The sequence below is a fragment of the Choloepus didactylus genome, chromosome 4 (assembly GCF_015220235.1).
Source record: "Choloepus didactylus isolate mChoDid1 chromosome 4, mChoDid1.pri, whole genome shotgun sequence".
NCBI classification, from domain to species: domain Eukaryota; kingdom Metazoa; phylum Chordata; class Mammalia; order Pilosa; family Megalonychidae; genus Choloepus; species Choloepus didactylus.
The window spans coordinates 35,674,264-35,694,624 of NC_051310.1; the positions used below are offsets into that span (position 1 = coordinate 35,674,264).

General features: G+C 41.0%; 1 protein-coding gene across 1 annotated transcript in view; it reads left to right on the plus strand.

Moving 5' to 3' along the window:
• Positions 1-20,361, plus strand: part of SYNDIG1L (synapse differentiation inducing 1 like) — a 59,018-nt gene that overhangs the window by 19,993 nt on the left and 18,664 nt on the right. Inside the window, exon 2 of the mRNA XM_037832305.1 lies at positions 11,326-11,371. The gene's annotated coding sequence lies outside the window, so the exon portion shown is untranslated. The remainder of the gene's footprint in view (positions 1-11,325; positions 11,372-20,361) is intronic.

Consider the following 20,361-nt stretch of genomic DNA (forward strand, 5'->3'; position numbering starts at 1 on the left):
CAATAGATCAATTTTGGGAAAATTGACATTTTGAACAATGTCTTCTGGCCCACAAACAAGGTATACTTTACTTTTCCATTTCTCTCAGCAACATTTTATAGTCTTTGGTGTCTAGGTCTTGCACATCTTTTGTCAGATTTACCCGTAAGAAATTCATAGCTTTGATGCTGTTGTAAATGGTGTGTTTTTAAATTTAAATTTCTGATTATTTGTTGCTGGCATATATAGGAATACAATTGATTTTTGTATATTGATCTCATATCCTGCAACCTTGCTAAGCTAATTTATTTCAGTACTTTTTATCAGATTTTCTACGTAGACAGTTATGTTGTTTGCAAATATAGAAAATTTCACTTATTCCTTTCCAATATAAATGCCTTTTATTTCTTTTTCTTGCCTTCTTGTACTGGCTGGAACCTTAGTACAATGTTGAATAGAAGTGGTAAGGGCAGACATTCTTGTCTCTTTCCTGATCTTCAGAAAAAAATTCAGTCTTTTCCCTATTAAGTGTGTCATAGATTTTTCATAGGTGCTTTTTATTGGATTGAGGAAGTTCCCTTCCATTCCTAGTTTGCTAAGATTTTTAAAATCAGGAATGGGTGTTGGCTTTTGTCAAATTTTTTTTCTGCCTCTATTAAGCTGATCTTTTCTTTTTTAAGTTATTAATATGATGAATTATGTTTTTTTTACAAAAACTAAACCAACTTTGCCTTCCTGGGATAAACCCCACTTTGTCATGATGTATTATATATTGTTGGATTCAATTTGTAATCATTTTATTTAGAATTTTTGCATCTGTATTTATGTGGGATATTGGTTTTCTTTCTTTGTAATTTTTTTGATTTTGGTATTGGGATAATGCTGGCCTCATAAATTGAATTGGGAAGTGTTCCCTCCTCTTCCATTTTCTGGAAAAGTTTGTATAAATCTGGTGCCAGTTCTTTATTAACTGTTTGATAAAATCCATCAGTGACATTATCTGGGCCTGGGATTTTCTTTGTGGGAAGGTTTTAAGCTACAAATTCAGTTTCTTCAGTAGATATCAGGTTATTGGTGTTATCTATTTCTTTCTCACATGAGCTTTGGTAGTTGTTGCCTTTTAAGGAAATTGCCCATTTCACCTAAATTGTAAAAATTACTGGCATCAAGTTGTCTTAATATTCCCTTAATATTAAAAGGATTCTAATCCTTTTAATATCTGTAGAATCTGTAGTGATGTCGCCTCTCTTGTTCCTGATTATTGGTAATTTGTGTCTTCTCTCTTTTTTCTTAATCAATGTGGCTAGAAGTTTATCAATAATATTGATGTTCTCAAAGAACCAAACATTTGGTTTCATTGATTTTTTTTTTTTCTGTTTTCTGTTTCATTGATTTCTGCTCTGATCTTCATTAATTCCCTTCTTATGCTTATTTTGGGTTTAATTTTCTCTTTTTCTAGTTTCTTAAGGTAAAAGTGGAGGCCATTGTTTTGAGACCTTTCTTCATTTCTAATATATGTATTTACTGCTATAAATTTGCTTCCAAGTATAGCTTTCTGCAAATTTTGAAATGTTGCATTGTCATTTTCATTCAGTTCAAAATACTTTCTAATGTCCCTTTTTATTTCTTTGACCCATGGATGGTTTAGAAGTATATGTTTAGTTTTCAAATATTTGGCAGTTTTCTAGATAACTTTCTGTTATCAATTTCTAATTTAATTCCATTATGGGCAGAGAACATACTTTGTATGATTTGAATCTTTTACATTGGTTGAGACTGTTTTATGGCCCAGAATACGATCTATCTTGCCAAATGTTCTGGGTGTTCTTGAAAAGAACATGTATAGGGAGGGGTAGTAAAATTTCCAACTATACTTGTGAATTTGTCTATTTCTCCTTGCAATTCTATCAGTTTTGATCCATGTTTGTTTGTTTGTTTATTGTTGTTTTTGTTTTGTTCTGTTTTTGGAAAGAAGTAAATATGCCTTTATTGAAAGACAACATGTTCTCTTATGTAGAAAATCCCACGGAGTCTACAAAAGAGCCACTAAAACTATTACACATGTTTAGCAAGGTTGTAGGATACAAGATATTTTAGACGGGTCCAATCTACCGCTAACCCTTAAGGAACTGTCCAAAAAATTTTCTTCCCTGATCTGAAGCAAGGCCAGTAAGCCACAAAAATCCTATTTTAGTGTTGCTCTTCTCATACAAACTAAGTATTTTGGCATTAAGCCGACCTCGTGATGACAAAGGATGTGGAGAAACCAGAATTGTTGTAGGAGGGCACAATTTCTAGCAAGCAATTTTGTACCATAGATCAAGAGCCTTAAATAATAAATAGAAAATATTTAACTCAGTAATTCTACCTCTTGGAATCTATCTTAAGGAAATAACTATTCATGCCAAGACTTATATACCAGCATCCCACTGAATCATTACCTATCATAAGGGAAAACTGGAGATGATTTAAATGGTCAGCAATTATATCATAAGGCCTCATTGGTACATCCATTCAATGTGTTTTTGCAGAATTTTCAGAAAGAGGAAACACTCATATTAAATGAAAACAATCAGGAAAAACTGAATGATAAACTCCCCCCCCCCAAATTCTCCATTATATATTATTGTTATACATTGAAAATGGCCTTACATTACATAGCACTTTACCTTGTGCTACTTGGATATCTGAATCCCAGAACCTCCCCTCCAACCCGAAAACAAAGGCAAGAAAATCTGGAGGTGCAGTAGTTGAGAAAGAAACTCAGGCAGGGAATTGTAGCTTGTTTTTATTTTCTGCAGCAAAAAAAACTTTTAAGCACCAAATAAAATGAGTGGGCCCCCAGCATCCAAGGGACAGTGTAGCTAAAAATTAGGCTCCAGTAAGAAAGTGGCAACTACTCTAGGAATCAATACCCTAGGGAAGGGGGCACTGCCCAGGAGGGGACATGAGGTCAGGCTTCAGGCCCTTTTCCTGGCTCAGAGTTAGTGGGAAACAGAGGGCCCAAAGCACTGCATGGTCTGCACCACTGCAGAAAGCTGGTGGAGAAAGTTCAGGACAGAAATTTGGAGGAGATGAGGGTCCTCAGCAGTCCTCTGGACAGCCACTGTGAGCTTCTTCTGAATCACCCCTCCATGGGGCTCAGCATCTGGGGCCAGGGATCCACAGGCTATCTCCACAGCCTAGGAGATGGGAAAGGGACACTGAGGGAAAATTTGTGTACTGGGCTTTTTGGCCCCTCTAATCACAGATGTAGCATCTCCACCCAACCCTGGGGCATGCGGTGCCCGTGTGACCTGGGGCATGCCACTGACCATGGAGCCCACCAAGCCCACGCTATTGTGGCCATCCTGGTCACTTGCACCTGCGTCTGCCACTCCATGGTTTTTGAAGCTCTGTTATTATATAAATGTTTAGGATTGTTATTTCTTCTTGAATAATTGACCCTGTTATCATTATGAAATAACCTTTATCTCTGGTACATTGTTTGCTCTCGTATCTACTTTAATATAGCCACTTCAGCTTTATTTTGACTAACGTTGCCATGGTATATCTTTTTCCATCCTTTTGCTTTTTTTTAAATTTCAGTTTTACTGAGATATGTTCACATACCCTACAATCATCCACAGTGTACAACTGTTCAGAGTACCATCATATACTTGTGAACTCATCACCAAAATCAATTTTTGAACAATTTCATTACTCCAAGAAAAAAATAAAAATAAGCATCCTTTTGCTTTTAAACTGTGTGTGTCTTTATATTTAAAATGCACATCTTGTAAACAGTGTAAGTTTGGCCTTGTTTTTTGTTTTTGTTTTTGTTTTTTTTAATCCAATCTGACAGCCTCTGCCTTTTAACTGGAGTGTTTAGACCATTTACATTTAATATGACTGTTGGTATAGTTAAGTTTAACCTATCATCTTAGTATTTATATTCTATTTGTCCCATGTGTTCTATTTTCCTTTTTTCCTCTTCTTTGCCTTCTTTTGGATCAACTGAATATTTTTATGATTCCAACAAAGTCTCCTTTGTTGGCTTATTAGTTCTAAATTTTATTTTTTTATTTTAGTCCTTGTTTTATGGTTTATAGTATACATATTAAACTTACAAATCCACCTTTAAGTGATATTATACTACACCAAATAGAGTATAAGAACTTTATGATAGTATACTTCTGGCCTTTATGCTGTTGTTGTCATACATTTTACTTATACATATGTTGTAAACCACAGAATACAGTTTATTATGTTTGTATTCTTCACTTTTTGGTATAATGTTCTGTATTTTCCCATAAATCAGCTTGTTATTTGTGTTTTTCAAATCCTCTATACTTTTCTTGAACTTTTTGCCTGCTTTATTTATCAATTATAGAGAGAGTATTAAAATCTCCCACAATGATAGTGAATTTGTCTATTTCTTCCTTGTAATTTTGTCAGTTCTTCTTTTTTTTTTGAGGCTATGCTATTGGGAACTTAAAAGTTTGGAATTTTTGCTGTTATTTTTTGACTAGAGGATTAAAGTTTTTATCAATATGCAGTGACTATCTTTTTCTTGGGTTATGCTATTTTTTTCCTTTTGCCTTAAAGTTTACTTTGGCTATTATTAATATAGCTATAGCAGGTTTTTGGTTTCTGTTTGCTCAATATATTATTTTCCAGTCCTTTTTGTATATTTTATGGTTTAGATGTGTCTCGTCTCTTTTAAACAACATATATCTGGGTTTTGTTTTCCAATTTAATTTGAGAAGCATTTATTGGAGAATTTAATTCATTTACATTAATAGTAATTGTGATAAACAATAATTTCTACACTGTATTTTGTACATTCTAGTTGTCTCATCATTTCTATGTTTTCTTTTCCTCTCCTTTCCTGACTTCTTTTGTGTTAATTGAATTTTTCCCACTGTATTTGTTTCTGGTTTGGAGGGTATGTTCTCTATAGTTTTTCTTTTGATGGTTTTCTGAGAAAATTTCTACATATTTAAATTACTGAAATCTAAAATTAATAATATTTTAACCCTCTTCTCTAACATTACAAAGATCTTTGAATACTTATACTTTGTCTCCCAAGCCCTGGGACTCTGTAAAATACTCAATCTTAAATTAACCAAAGTTGAACAGACACCCAGTGTGAAAGGCAGCTTTAGTGATCTGCTCAATACTTTGAGTCCCTGCTTTCACTCTGGATTTCTTACTTTCTTGCCAGATCACTGATGCATTAAAGATATGTTACCCATCATTTTTAGTCATTTTCAGTGCAAAGGTTGTTTAGGGTATTTAGACTTTCATAATTCTAGAAATATAAGTCTACTTAATCTTTCGAACCTCAATTTTCTTGTACATTAAAAATAGATAATAATAACTACCTTAAGAATTATTTTTGAGGAGTAATAAAAAATATAATAATGCAGTTACATAATATTTGTAGAATAGTTTAAATCAACTTTATATATATATACACATATACATATATACACACATAGGTCTATATAAAGAGACAATGTGCATACTGACATTTTAACATGTTGGTGACAGCTTGTTCTCTGGACTAGCTTATTTTTGTACAGAATTTACAATAAATGTCCTTCTGCAATCTCTGATTAATTAAAGAACATCTTGAGAGTGCAAGATAACACTGCTATTATTTGCAATGACTTACATGAATGAATCAAGGTGTGGGGGTTCTTTTACAATCAAAGCAAAATAAAGAAGTGATTGCTAAGGCCAATAGAACTGCTTTCCATCATTTTACTTCATCAGAGCAGCTTCGATTCTCTCATTTACTGATCTTATAATAAATAAATATTGAAAAATTATGCTTACAAAATAGATTCCTTCCCATAAATACCAGTTATCTGTTTCACTTATCGAAGGTCTCATATAATCAATTACTAGATGACATAAGACTCTAAGTGCTATGGGAGTTGAAAGAAGTCAGTAAGTTGAAGTAGTTGATGAAAACTTCATGGAGAGACTGAGACAAGCTCAAGGAGAGATTCCCCTGTGGTTTGGACCTTCAGAGGAAAATTAGTTTTCCCCACCCTTCACCCCCAACAGTTATGACTCTGCTGCCCTTCCTACCCCAGGACCATGTGATTCCTGAAGAAAATAACCTCAACCTCTTCCCTTCCCAGCTATCTCCTAGGTCTCCCTTCTAGAGTGTTTAGAGCATTTTGTAGTTCTAGAATGTAAGCCTCACTGTCATGTAGAAGTACTAAAGTCAGGTATCTAAGCCTTTCAAACAATTCATGTCTTTCTTCCTATGACAAACACCCTTAGTCCCATTTACTCAGGGTAAACACTGCTCTAAGCATTTTATATGTATTATTTCACTTAAACCTCCCCAAAATCTCAGGCAACTTCTTGGTCTCTCACATCCCCTTCACAGTGATCACAGTCCTCACATCCCACTCACTTCAACCCTGTTTTCCACTCCATCACTCCACATCCACAGCTGCCATTAAGGTCATGTGCCAGTTTGGATGTATTATGTCCCCCCAAATGCCATTATCTTGATGCAATTTTGTGGGGCAAACATGTTGATTAGGTTGGAATCTTTGATTGTGTGTTTCCATGGAGATGTGACTCAATCAACCGGGTGAGAGCTTTGATTGGATAATTTCCATGGAGGTGTTGCTCCACCCACTCAGGGTGGGTCTGAATTAAATCACTGGAGTCATATAAAATTGCTGACAAACAGAAGAAACTCAGAGCAACTGTGAGTGACATTGTAGACAGCATCTGAGAGTGACGTTTTGAACATGAGCTGCAGCTAAGAGGACAAAACGCCCCCAGAGCAACATTTTGGAGAATGCCATTTTGAAACATAACCTGGGAGCAAGCAGATGCCAGCCACGTGCCTTTCCATCTGACAGAGGTTTTCAGACGCCATCGGCCATCCTTCAGTGAAGGTACACTTTGATGTCTTACCTTGGACACTTTATGGCCTTAAGATTGTAGCTTTGTAACCAAATAAACCTGCTTTATAAAAGCAAATCCATTTCTGGTGTTTTGCAGAAAGGCAACATTAACAAACCAGAACAGGTCACAAATGATTTCTATGCTGTAAAAGTCAATGAACATCTTTCAGTCCTCATTTTACTTGACCTTTTATCATCTTTACACACAGTTGAGCACTCCCTCTTTCATGAAACACTCTTAGCTTGGTTTCTCCCTCATCACTGTCTCCTTTTCCAGTCCATTATTCTCACCCAACCATTAATTATTGTATTTCCTTATGGTTGAGATCCAAGCCCTCTCCTCTCCATACACTCTATTTGGTTCACAGGGCATCTCATTCATATGCACAGCTTCAATTGCTGTGCCTGCTAATTTTTCCCTAATCTGTATTTCCAGGTCAGGGTTCTGCTCTGAGCTTCAGACCCACATATGCAGCTGCCTGCTGAGGAGCTCAACTTGAATGTCTCAAGGGCACCACAAGCCAGAGGTTCTAAATCATTCAGGCTCTTTCCCCCATATCTGCTGCTTTTTTGAAGTCCCTCTCCTGGCAAAGGCACCATCAGCCAAATGTCACCATCAGCCATCCAATTGGTCAAACCAAAAACCTAGGCCTCCTTCATGACAAATTCCTCTCCCTCGCAATCCCCCCAACCTGCCCCATCCAATCTATCACCAAGTCCTGTCAATTTTATTACATAAATAGCTCTCCAATCTGTTCACATCTTTCAAACTACTTCTCTCCCCAGCATTCTAAGCTACCATCTTATTTCACCCTGACAACAGTTGTGGCCTCCTAGATGGTGTGCCTACAGTCATTTTACCACCTCCCTCTAAATCTATTCTCAACTAAAGATCTCTTCTAAAAGCAAATCTGATCATATCAGCCTCCTGCTTAAACCATCAAGGAACTCCCACTGATTTTAGAATAAAGAAAAAAAAAAAAACATATCTTAGATTATGTTCATTTCTCCACACTTACTTGGCCCATGTTCCTTTTTATTCTTTTCCCTCCAGCCTCACTAAACCTTCTTTCTTATCTGCCACCACAGGGCGTTTGCACATCCTGTTTCCCCTCTTATCTAGTTAACTCATTCTTTTGTGCTTAAAGCAAGTATCACCTTCCCAGGAAAGCCTTCCGTGAAATCCCTTACCACCCTGGATCTCTTGAAGTAGGTTGCCATTCTTAGAAGCACTTGTATCCATTGTGATTTTATATTTGTTTGGTATGATTATTCAATTATTGTCCATTTTCCACACTGGACTGTAAGTTCCATTTGGGTTTCTCTCATAGTTGTATCCCAGTATCTAGCAGAGTGTCTGGCTCATAGAGAGCACTCAATAAATATGAATAGTTCCAACATGATAGGTAAAACAGGTAAAGATAAGTAGAGACAGGCACTATGTTTAAGATAGGTACTATTATTAATCCCATGTTATCTAATAAGGAAATCAAGGCTCAGAGAGGTTAAGTAATTTTCTCAGCTAAGAAGTGGCTGAGCCAAAAATTGAAACTTCCTTTCTGACTACAGAGCCTGCAATGCTTAAGCAGCACTCTGCTTCCCGACAGGACCAGACACCAAAACCATACTAACCAGCAGTTTTCTAGGTACAACAGCTTCCCTGCAGCCACATCTGCATAGTCTTGGAAATCAAAAGCAGAGTCCTAGAATCCTAGAGCTAGGTGGGATTTAGAAATTCTCCAAAGTCACACAGCATGATGGTGGCAGATTTAAGTTTAGAATGTCTAACTCCAAACTCAATCGTTTACACCCTGAATTCTATACACTCACCCTGACTTCTCTTCCAGGGAAGAAGCTTAGTGTCCAAGGTTCAAGGTCCAGTCTATGGAGAGCAGAGCAGTGGCCTCCAAACTTTTTTACTTTGGTCAATTTGAGATGGGGGCAAGAAATGAAAGATGCCTAGACTCACCTATTCTAAGTTATCAATTAAGGGCTATCCTACAAACAAATTTATGGAGATCCTCTATATATCTGCTTTAGCAGTGGATGTGTGGCTGCTTGAGATGTGAACTAAAATAACTTACACCAGGCACTGTGCTAAACCCTTTGACTGTCTTATCTCTTCTAGTTTATACAATTCCAAGAGGGAGTTACCATAATTAGGCCCACTTTACAGATAAAGAAACTGAGACTTAGAGAGATTAATTTATCCAAGGTTGCAGAGTTTATGGGGGACAGAGTGGGGACTTAAATCCAAATGCTCTAGCTCTAGACTCTTAACCATTATGCAATGCTGCCTCAAAAAAAGAAAAAAAAAAGTCATATATACGTATCTTAGTCTAGTAATTAGAAATTTATTCCTTTCACTACTGTTTGCCTGTTTGTCTAATACCCTTAACATTCTCATTAAAAAACTAGTTTAATAAAAAAAATCAGTTATGCCTCATGTGCACATATGAAAAGATGACTATAATATATTATTAAAGAAAAAAGCAGGGGTATACCTAATGTAAATAATTGACAATAGATAGAACTATTTTAAAAATCTTTCAACAATTGTAACAAAGGTAACTACTGTTAAAAAAACACAATTATTTAAAAAGTGCTATCATCAATAGTAACAAAGTTTCCATACCAGTGGAAGGTTTTGGTGGTAGGATGGTGTATGGGAGTCCTATATTTTATGCATGATTGTTTTGTGAACTCAACTTCTCTCATCAAAAAAAAAAAAAGCAGGTGTACAGTACATATACTATCCTATATGGATTAAAAAAAAAAACCAAAACTACATATATGCTTCTGGAAGGACAAATAAGAAACCATTAGTCTATTGGGAGTGAGCCTTGGAAAGTCATAAACAGGAAGCAGCCTTTTATTCTACACTTCTCTACTTCATGAGCAGTAATTATTTGCAGAATTTTTTAAAACTTGAAAAATATACTGTAAGTGTAAACATGAATCATTTCACAGTATACTTAACTAAAAATCCACCAAAAACTAAATGTATTCAAGACTTACTGCAATTTAATCCCCTCTATTCATGTTCAGGCAAACACCCATGACAGTGAACGCAATGTGAGAGAGTGGTGAAGCAAGGCAGACACTAGAGTCAGACTGATAGGGATACAAATCCCCTGATTCCACCATTTGCTGGTTATGACTTTGGGTAGGTTATTTAATTTCTCAGTTTCCTCATCTATGAAATGGGAATAACTCTGTCTCACAGGGTAGTGGTAGGAATTAAAAGACATAATGCATGTCAGGTGCTTAGCATAGAGCTTGGCATGTAGTAAGCAGTAAATCAGGCTAGTAGCCATTATTAGGCACTGATAACAAAACATTCTTCCCCAGCACAGAAATTCCAACTATGGGCTCCTGACTGTGTGATAGGAGATGTGAGAGTGCCCAGAGTCAAGGAACACTCAGTCTTGTGGGTAGAAAAAAGGGCTTTTAGTGTTTTGTTTTGTTTTTTTAATCTGCTTTGCTTGGCACGCATGAGGCTTCCCAGTGGGCCTCCAGCTATATTTAAGGATTATTAGTTATTTTTCCTGAGAAGCAAGTTATGTTTGTGAATTTTTTTTTGGGGGGGGGGGGTGAGGGGAAGGATGATTCAAGCTGATTTTCTATGCTTTAATTCCATTCCTCATCCATCCTCTGACTCCAACCCACAGCCAGGAAATTTGCAAGCCTAGAAAGTTCAATCACCATGGGAATTTTTGCAGGTCAACTTGACCCACGGTGGGCTAGAACCACCAGGGGCCCACAATCCCTTAACCAAAAATCAAAATTCCAAAACACTAAAACCAAAAGCTTCTTCATAAATCTAAGGCACATTCTTTTGGAAGAAGACCCTGACATGAACTGCCAGGAAGCTATTTAAGGTCTTTATTGATCACACCTGGGATGACTAGTCATACATTTTGCTGGGGAAATACTGATGTTTGTTTATGTGGTGCTGCTCCAGACCCCAGTAAGGGTTTTACATAATATGTAGCAGATTTCTAAAAAAAAAAAAAAAAAAAAAAACAAACCTGACCAGGGTTTTGGATAATGAATTGTGGACCTGTATTTTTGTATTTTCAGACAGGCTTTGGGCACAGCCCAACTTCTTTCAGTCATTTATTGGCAGCGTCTTATGTGGGGGCAGACCAACCTGGCTAAGACTCAGAGGCTTGGGTCGCCATTGAGCCGTCAGCACCACGGACAGCAACATGGCCACTGGGACAAACTTGCTAATATACCTGACTCAGTTTTTCCTACAAGCAGAGAGACAGTGACACAACGAAGCTTGCCTGAAATATGCAACCAACTGTTTTCTTAGAGTAAAACATAAGATGTAGGGGTGGGGGTGGGGGTGGGGGCAAGGGCAACAATTGATGTGGTCCAGGCAGAGGAAACAAATGCGTTTCTTATCTTTTTCCTCCAGCTGGTTCCAGGCTCCTCTGCTTCTGACATTATTGAAAACCTGACAGGTAATGTGAATGTTAGTTTCCATCAAGTTTACTTGCTATTCTAATCTGCAAATACTTCTGGCTAGTTTTTTTTTTTTTTTTCCTTGAGTGTTCTGTGTTGTCTAGTCACTGAGTTTTCCCAGCCTCACCTGCCCAGCAACTATGGAAATGGGGAGAAACTTGTTAAGAGTGGACAGGAAGTTCTTAATGGGTTTCTGCCAGCCCTGGTCATTCTAACAAAAGGGATGTGAAGTAAAGCACAAATTCCCACTGTTGTTCAAGCTCAGGTTAACATTAGGTCCTAGAGGAAAAAACGAGGGACACTGAGCGGGGGGGGTATTCACTAATAAGTGAAGTCATGCACAGCCTGAATGAATTTGAGACCTCTGTCATTGAAAACAATATCTCAAATGATGAACATAAAGTCACAGAATGTTAGAGCTTCAGGGGATCTTAGAGCTTATATGGTAGAGACAGTGGAAGCAAAGAGGTTTTTTCCTTTATTCAACAAACATCTATTAAGTGTCTACCTAATTTGTCAGGTGCAGACTAGGTACCAGGGATGGCAAATACAGCCTCATCCTCCTCCCAGAAGCTCGGAGTCAGGTGGGAGAGAGAGACAAGTAATATTAAAAAGTATGGTGCACTGAGTGCTGTGGTAGAGGAAAATATAGAATATTAAAGCAAGGCGGAGGAAGGGCATCCAACCCAGGCTGAGGAGTCTGTGAAAAGAATGCCTGAGAAGGAAATATCTGAGCTGAGCTTGCAAGGGTGCATAGTTGGATGGGGTAAGGGATTTCTAGGAGGCAAAACAGCGCATATGAAAGCAGGCCTCTGTGAGAGAACCTGGACATGTCACCTCTTTGTATTTGTATAGTTTGGGCCCTATTTCACAGTAAAATAATCCTGTTTTTGAGGACTAGGACCATGTCTCATATCACTTTGTATCCCCAGAACCTATCCTGTTCCCTGTATGCAGTTAGTGCTCAATCAATGGTTATCAATGATAATGGGTATAAGGTTTCACACCTCAGAACTGCAGTCATGCAGACAATTTCACAGTAGAAACCACAATGTAATAGTAGAAACTTGAACACACTCACTCTCTGCCTTTAACACTTGCTGTGCTGCCCTAAGGAGGAATTTTGGCCTGAGGGCTCCAGTAATTTCAGAAATTGGAATTGCTCCTGACTTCAGAATCGCTGAAACTTCCTCCAGAAGGTGTATGGCCTAGCAGCAAGCTCCCTCTACACATTTCTTGAGAAGATTTGGGCTGAGCCCCAGCTCCATATTCAGTCAGCCCAGTGATGCTGGGAGACCCCATGACCTCTCAGAGCTGCTGTTTTCCACCTGCAAAAATAGAACTTGGTCCTGGGTGACCTACCTGATGGCATATCATGAGGGTAAAGAAGGATAGTCAGACTCACAATAAGCCCTTTGAAAACACAAAAGCTTACTTCATATTATAAGCAATTGGTCTACTGGGTGAGGAATCAAAAAGCCCAGAGTTTTCAAATGCCAACCAGCTGTATGTCCTTGACTAAGTCTTCTCCCTCTTGGGGCCTCATTTCTTTCCCTGTAGTTGGATTCTACAGATGACCCTCACAGATTTCACATTGTTCGTGATCTTTTTAATGCTTTGGTTTATAAACTAAAAACCTTAGGCAGCCTTGACAAACTGTTTGAGGACAGCTGGGTATTAATCCCTATGTTTATTTCCTGATTCATGTTCATTGGTACCAAAGACCCCTATATTGGCTGGTTGAATTGCAGCAGTGATAGGTCTGTTTGTCCCTGGCAAATTGCAGTGGCTATAATCCAGAGAGGGGCTTCTTGGCTGGAACCTTGAGGAATTCGGTGGGGGTGTGAGGGGTGTGGAATTGCAAGGCTGGAGGAGGATTCAGGTTGCATGCTCAGGGAAAGGCTTTCCCTAGATTGAAGCAGGGAATAGTTTCTGTAACATTGGGGCAATCCACTGCAGCTCAGCAGGAATCTTGGTGGATGAAAAGAATTAAATTTCTTACCAGTTTGATGTGTTTTCTCTTTCTCTGGTCCTCCTTTCTGCCCTCTTTTTGTCTTGCTTCATCACTCATTCACTTTCTCCCCTCCCAGCTCCCAGACCCTCCTCAAGGCTCCAGGTTTCCTTCATCTCTTCGGCTTTCCCCCACCAAGCCCTCTCTTCCACCTCCTCCTTCTCTCCTGCCATTATGTTTCCCATTCTCTGCATCCTCCCTGCTGCTTTCTTCTTTGCCTTCCTTTTCTCTGTGAGGATCTCTGGGGCCTCAGTTCACCCAGCTGTAAGGAGAACATAGCCTTTAGAAATGTGACCTCATTTACTAAAATTCTCCCACTAAGGCAGGCTGGGGGTAGGGGTTTCACACACACACACACACACACACACACACACACACACACACACACACACACACACACACCAGCCCCACTGTATTCCTGCTGGGAGTGAAGATATTAAGAGACAATGAGACTTCAAGGGGCACCCAGCATATCAATCGTTCAGGAACTATTTCTTTTATTTTAAGTTTTAAAATAGTTTTAAGTTAATGCATGAACCTTGCAGAGAATTTGGAAAATACAAAAAAGGATAGAGAGGAACATTTAAATGAACCCTAGTTGCTCCCAGTAGAGACAACACTTAACAGCATTTTATTTTAATTCCTCTTACTATTTTTGCTGGACTTTTTTGCATACTTGTGGCTATATTGTTTGCAGTTTCATAGGCTGATTTTTTTCCCACTTTATTTTATAACATAAGCATTTCCCCCATGGTATTATAAATTTCTTTTAAAAACATTATTTTATATTTACTTAATCATTGCCCTGTTTTTGGACATTTAGATATATTACAAATTTTCTGCAATAATAATTAATACTGTGATGGCCAGTGTTATGTGCAAAGCTTATACGGTCAGTAGAGTATAGGGTTGAAGAATACAGCCTTGGCCAGGCCGTCTTGGTTGGAGTCTGCGCTCTGCCACTCATGAGCCATATAGCCTGGGTAAATTATGTGTTTCAGTTTTCTCATCTGCACAACAGCAAGAGTAATAATGGTACCTATTATGATACCATCATGGGGTTGTTAGAATTAAATAAGATAATTCATCTGAAGCAATTAGAACAGTGCCTGCCACATAGTAGTTACTCAATAAATTTTAACTATTGTTGTTATTTCCTTAGGATAAATTCTCAATAGTGGAATTACACTGGGCCTTGATACATAGTGCCAAAATGCTTTCCAAAAAGAAAAAGAAAGAAGAGGGGAGGAGGAGGAGATGAAGAAGAAAACTGTATTAAGCTCCCAGCATGATTTGAACTCAGGTCTGCCTGATGTCAAAAGTCATGCTCTTTCAACTAGCTCCCCTCCCCCCAGCACCTCCTATGGCAAGGGCTAGGGATCCCTGCAAAAATTGTTCTCCTAGCATGGAAGAAAAGGAGTATTGTAAAGACTAAATGAAACAGTATATAAAGCATCTGGCACAAAGTCTGGCACCTATTAAATTATTTGAGAATGAATACAAGTTACCTTGTATGGTGAATGCCTGCTTCATGGATTTAATGTGAAGATTCATTGAGATAGTGCATTTAATGCTCTTAGCACAGTTCTGGCACATGATAGACACTCAAAAAAAAGTCTGTCATCCATCCATCTACGGTGGTTTGGAGGTTTTATGGACCCCAGAAAAGATCATGTTCTTAAAGCTAATCCATTCCTGTGGGTGTGAACCTATTGTGGGTGGGACATTTTGATTAGGTTATTTCAGTTGAGGCATGCCCCAGGTGGGTTTTAATCCTCTTACTGGAGTCCTTTATAAGAGAATGAGGAACAGAGAACTCAGAATCACCAGTAGCCGGTCTTCAAAGAGAAAGCATTGCCTGTTGATACCTTAATTTGGATATTTTCACGGCCTCAGAACTATAAGCTTGTAAGTTGATAAATCCCCATTGTAAAAGCCAACCCATTTCTGGTATATTGCATTTTGTCAGCTTCAGTGAACTGAAACACCATCCACCCCTCTTTCTATCTTCTTTTGTTTCTCTGTCTCATCAGCTCTCCCAGGGCTCAACCTGGCTCGCTGTGCCTTCACTAGTCTCATTGTTAACAGTCTCACTGACACAGCAGAGCTGTACTATATGGTATGGTCCAGGCCCATGGCTTGCCCTGGAATGACAGGCATGGGAGCCAGAGCAAGGGGACTGTATACCAGCATGTGTGTGGATGGGAGATGAGATGCAGGCTGCAGTGGAACCAAACGTGCTTGCTGTGATGCAGGGCCTTATGTGGGTACCCCAAATGCTGCTGGGGTCGTGGTGGGTCAGGGATCAGGAAGCTGGCATCTGCAAGTAGCCTGACCTCTGAAGACTCTTCCTTCTCTCTCTCTCTCTTTCTCTCTCTCTCACACACACACACGTACTCCTTCCAGGCCAGGAGAAGAGAAGAGCTCTGGGGAGTGGGCATTCTGGTAAGAGGGAAACAGCAGCCCAAGTGTTTCATTTTCTCCCTAGGATTCTTTTCATCTCCCTCTCTGCTGGCCCACCCTGATAGCAGTGCCATGGCTTCTCCTTTCCCCAACTATTCACTCTTAGGTCCCCTTAGTCCAGCTCAGTCCAGTTGAGATCTTCCAAAGGAGCATAAGTAAAAATTAAGGCAAACCAAAACAGAAATAAACAAAGAAAGCACATTAAGGTTCTCAGCCTTTGAGTTTGGCAAATACATGTTTCTGATCCACAGAGAATTTGGGGCCTTGTGTCTTTCCAATTCCACCTGAAGAGGGATGTCTGTCCAGCGAGTCTCTTTTTAAACTTTTTGGTTTAAAAAGAGACTTGCTTCTTTTTCTGGTTCCTCATCAAATGCCCCCAGTCCCTTGGACCATGATGGGGATGAGTAGTGTTGCTGGGGAAGACAGTGAAAAAGGATCAGGTGTGGCATCAGAAGACCTGGCTTCAAATCTTGCCTGTCATTGCCTGAATGAATGAACTTGGCACATTAACTTAACCTCCATGAGCCTTGATTTAAAGCAACCTGATGGGTTGTTTTGAGGATTAGAAGATAAAAGTGTCTGACACAGAGTAGGTACCCAGAAAGGGCTCTCTCTTTCTTCTCCTGGACTGAAGAATGTAAAAACCTCTCTAGCCTCTCTGGAAATATTTTCTTAGAACCAATAGCCCTTTTGTCTTCCAGCTCCCTGCCCTTCCAGACCGTGGTCTAGGGAGGAGGGAAGGGTCATTTCTCTCAGCTGCACATTGGACACACAGACATGTGCAGCAGGGAGGCAAAAGGAATGTGTCTTCCTACACACAGAGGGAAAAGTCCTTTCTCTGCTCAGGTAGTCAACCCTGGGGCAAGAACACATGACCCTACACCCCCATGCAGAAGGCAGCTGTTTTGGGTCCTGGATCTTAGCTCTTCAGAGGGCCCCAGGGCAGGGCCACCCTACACTCTCTCCATTCAGAGTAAAAGCAAAGGAGAACCCCCTCTGCAAACCCCACCTGGCCGACTCTGGCTTCAAGGGCAGGGAGAAGGGGGGATCATGAATTGGTTTCATTTCTTTTTCCTTTGGCTCACTCTTGCTCTCTGACTATTTTTCCAAGTTGGAAGTTATTTACTGTCTTGGGGACTCATGTTTCTCATCCATAAACTGGAATTGATGCATGTTTATGAGAATCAGATGAGATAGTAGCAGAGCAGATGCTTCAAAAACTGTAGAGTGTAAAGCAAATGTAAAGCGTTCTTGTCCTCATACTTGTTTTCATTTTCATTACTGCATCAGGTGAAAGTCCCCTACCATCTGCTTGCCACTGCCGATAACCCTCATCCCCAACACCTCCCGTACCCTCACACATACTTTCTCGGGAAAAGTGGGAGAGTGCCAACAGCACAGGTTTCTCTGCCAGTGAGCAAATGCTCACATGCCCCCGAGGCAGCCCGTGGATGCCAGGGGTGATGTTGATGGAGCTGAGCAGGCTGTGTGCTTTGTCTTCAGTCCTGCAATCTCCTATGGAGAGAAGTGAGAGCTGTGGTAACATGTCTCCACAGCCCCCTAAAGGAGAATTTTAAGAGACAGACTGCAGACCCCATTACTGGGAGGGGTCTGCCCCTGATGGAAGGGCCTAGCTTAAGAGCAGCAAGCGTTTCCAGGGTCCTCTCAGGAATCCAGAGTCAAGGATTGGTTCCCACTGCCTGCTTACCTCCTCCTTGGAGCTGGGTCAACCTGGAGCCACGTCCATGGGGGCAGAATTTGGCTGATGGGCAGCCCAAATGCCCACCTGTCCCTACCCTCTGCTAGTTCTTACCCCCACCCCCGTTACTGGAGGCTTTGGAGGTCCAGCCATGTGACTTTGACCATGATCTTGACTCTGAGGTATTGGGCTGAGGCTGGGGGTGGGTCTCATCTTCATTTCTATGGGAAGCATTTCTTCCAATGTGTAGCCTCTTGAAGTAGAGCGTGATACAATCTCCCCATACTTGGTACTGATTTACATTCCCTAGGGAACCCCATGAAGAAGTTAACCCCTTGTAAAATGAACTAAGAGATTATGCAGGAAAGAGCTTATGAAGGAAGCCCCCAGGTGGAAAGGGATTAGCAACCCGAGGTGACTCCAACAAAAACATAACTTGCCATGTCGCCGCCATGTGGGATCCCACTGGGGGAATTCAGAAAGGTGAGAGCAGAGCAAGTGATAAGGGCATCTCCTCCCAGGTTTTCACCCAGTGCCTACTCTGCCCCAATCTACAGGCCTTGCTTTGATCCCAGCTAGGAGAGTTGCTGCCTCCGCCAGTTGGGCTTCCAGGGCTCCCACTGAGCTCTCCTGGCCCAGACTTGGACCTATCCCCCTTTCAATAAGATAATCAAGTTAATGTGGGGGGGTTTTTTTCCTCCTAAGGAAAATTTTAGGAAACCAAAGGGAGAATGAAACTGAGAAAAGGAGTGTAAAGGCCTAGAAATAGGGTTTTATGGTGCCCAAGGGCATCACCCAGAGTAAATAGAGTTTGCACCCCTCCCAATGCCCGCTGATTGGTGGCATCAGCTTCTCTGAAGCTGGAGATCCCAGTGTTACCCTCAACACCCTGCTTTCTTCTCTACAACCAATCTCTCCTCTCAGTTCTCACCCAGAAAGGTCTCGAATCTTTCCTTATTCTCTATCCCACTGACCCTGTCTTCTTCAGGTTCTTACTATCTCTTTCCTGGATGCTGTGTAGCTTCCTTAGAGACCCTCCAGCCTTGTCCCTTCACTCCAGCCTCTCTACCCAGAATTCCCTCCTCCCTTGGGCCTGCCTTGTGAATGTCTCACCCTTTAATAAAACTCGGCTCAAATGTCACCTCTTCTGGGAAGCCTCCTGGGACTCCCCCAGGCAGAGTTAGTTGTTTCCTCCTCTGCACTTTACCTCAGTGTGTTGGAATTGCTGGGTAACACGTCTATCTACCCCTTCAAGGACCTGGACTGTGGCTTATATTTCTTTGCATTTTCAGGGTCCAGCAGAGCGGCTGAACTTCATTACATAACAAGAAATGCTTGATTGAGAAAGGAGAGGAGGGAGAAGGGGAGGAAATGGAACCTTTGCATAGTTTAAGATTCTTCAGTTCCTAAGCCACCCCCTATATCTTGTGAGAGGTAAAAGGTAGTTTCACTAAAAGAAACTTTCTGATTTGTCAACCCAGTGTTCTCTGTCACAAATCTCATACGGTGCTGATTGTCCTACAGTTTCTTCAAAGCTGCTGAGGGGGCCTTGCAATCTTAAAGAAGCAAAGGCCCAGAGAGATCAGGCAACAGCCTAAGTTCTCACCGCCAATCAGTGACAAAGACCAGTGTAGAATCCGGGTCTCCTGATGCCCAGGCCAGGGCCCTAGACACCACCCCAATAGCCTCTCTTTGAGTTTTCCCTCCAGGCAGCAGCATATAATTATCAACATTAGTATTTGGAATTTTTATATGTGGCTTTTGCTTCAGTGGCTTTCTTATTATCCTTTCGATTAGCAATTCGGTATGTAGCCCAGGCATGGTGCAAAGCCAGGGTAGGGAGGGGAGAAGCAGAGGGAGACCCGGGGCAAGTGGGGAGCTGTGAGCACCTGTGAGAGGGAGGCCAGAGGGGAGCAGAGGTGCGGGAGGGTGCACAGGCTCAGGGGCAGTGTCTGGCATGTGTGTAGGGGGGTGGTCTGTCTAGATGCTGTATAGGCCTCAGATGAGTGGTCCATCAGCCTTTCTGGCCTCAGGGGACTTACACTCTAATGAGATGCAGGAGGAGCAAGAAGATATATAACACCCTGCAGGTGAAACACCAGTATTAGCCCCGAGACAGACCACGAAGTTTAGGGAGGCCTCTGACTAGCGTTGGTGAGAAGAGGCCCCAAAATCCATGACAGGGGCTCCTGGCTCCTACAGTGCATGTGGGGAGCAGAACAGAATTGATGCCAGATGGCCCAGGTCATGTAGGAGTGAGGGGGGCCCCAGAGACACCACCACCCCCATTCACCTTCAGTGTGACATGGCACCCTTGGGTCAGAGGAGGAAGGAATCCCAGTGCCTCCTTCAAGTCCTAACCTTGGCTTCAGCTGTTCTAGGGTTTCCTTTGCAGGCCCCTATTTTCCCTCGGAAATGAGATTAATGCCCCCTCCCTACCCCCTGGTACTGTGATGAGACTGGGGGCTTGTAAAATAGCCTCATCTTTTCTATACTCATGACGGGGATATGCCCATGCAAAAAAGAAAAAAGAACCTGAGGTTGGGGGAATAAAGTATGGGGTTGGGGTGGGCAAGGCAGGGGTTTGGGGGGCAAAGCAGTAAGGAGCCTGGGCTCAGATCTCAGGGATCCCACTGGGAGAGAACTGAGAAGACTCACCCACCCAGGGCCTCTTGGAGGCCAGAGTGTGACATATGTCATTTCACTTTGTCCTCACATGATCCATGCCACAGATTGATACAACAGCCCTATTTTGAGAATGAGAAACCTGAGACTTTGAGAGGTCAAATAACTCACTCAAGGTCACACAGCTAGTA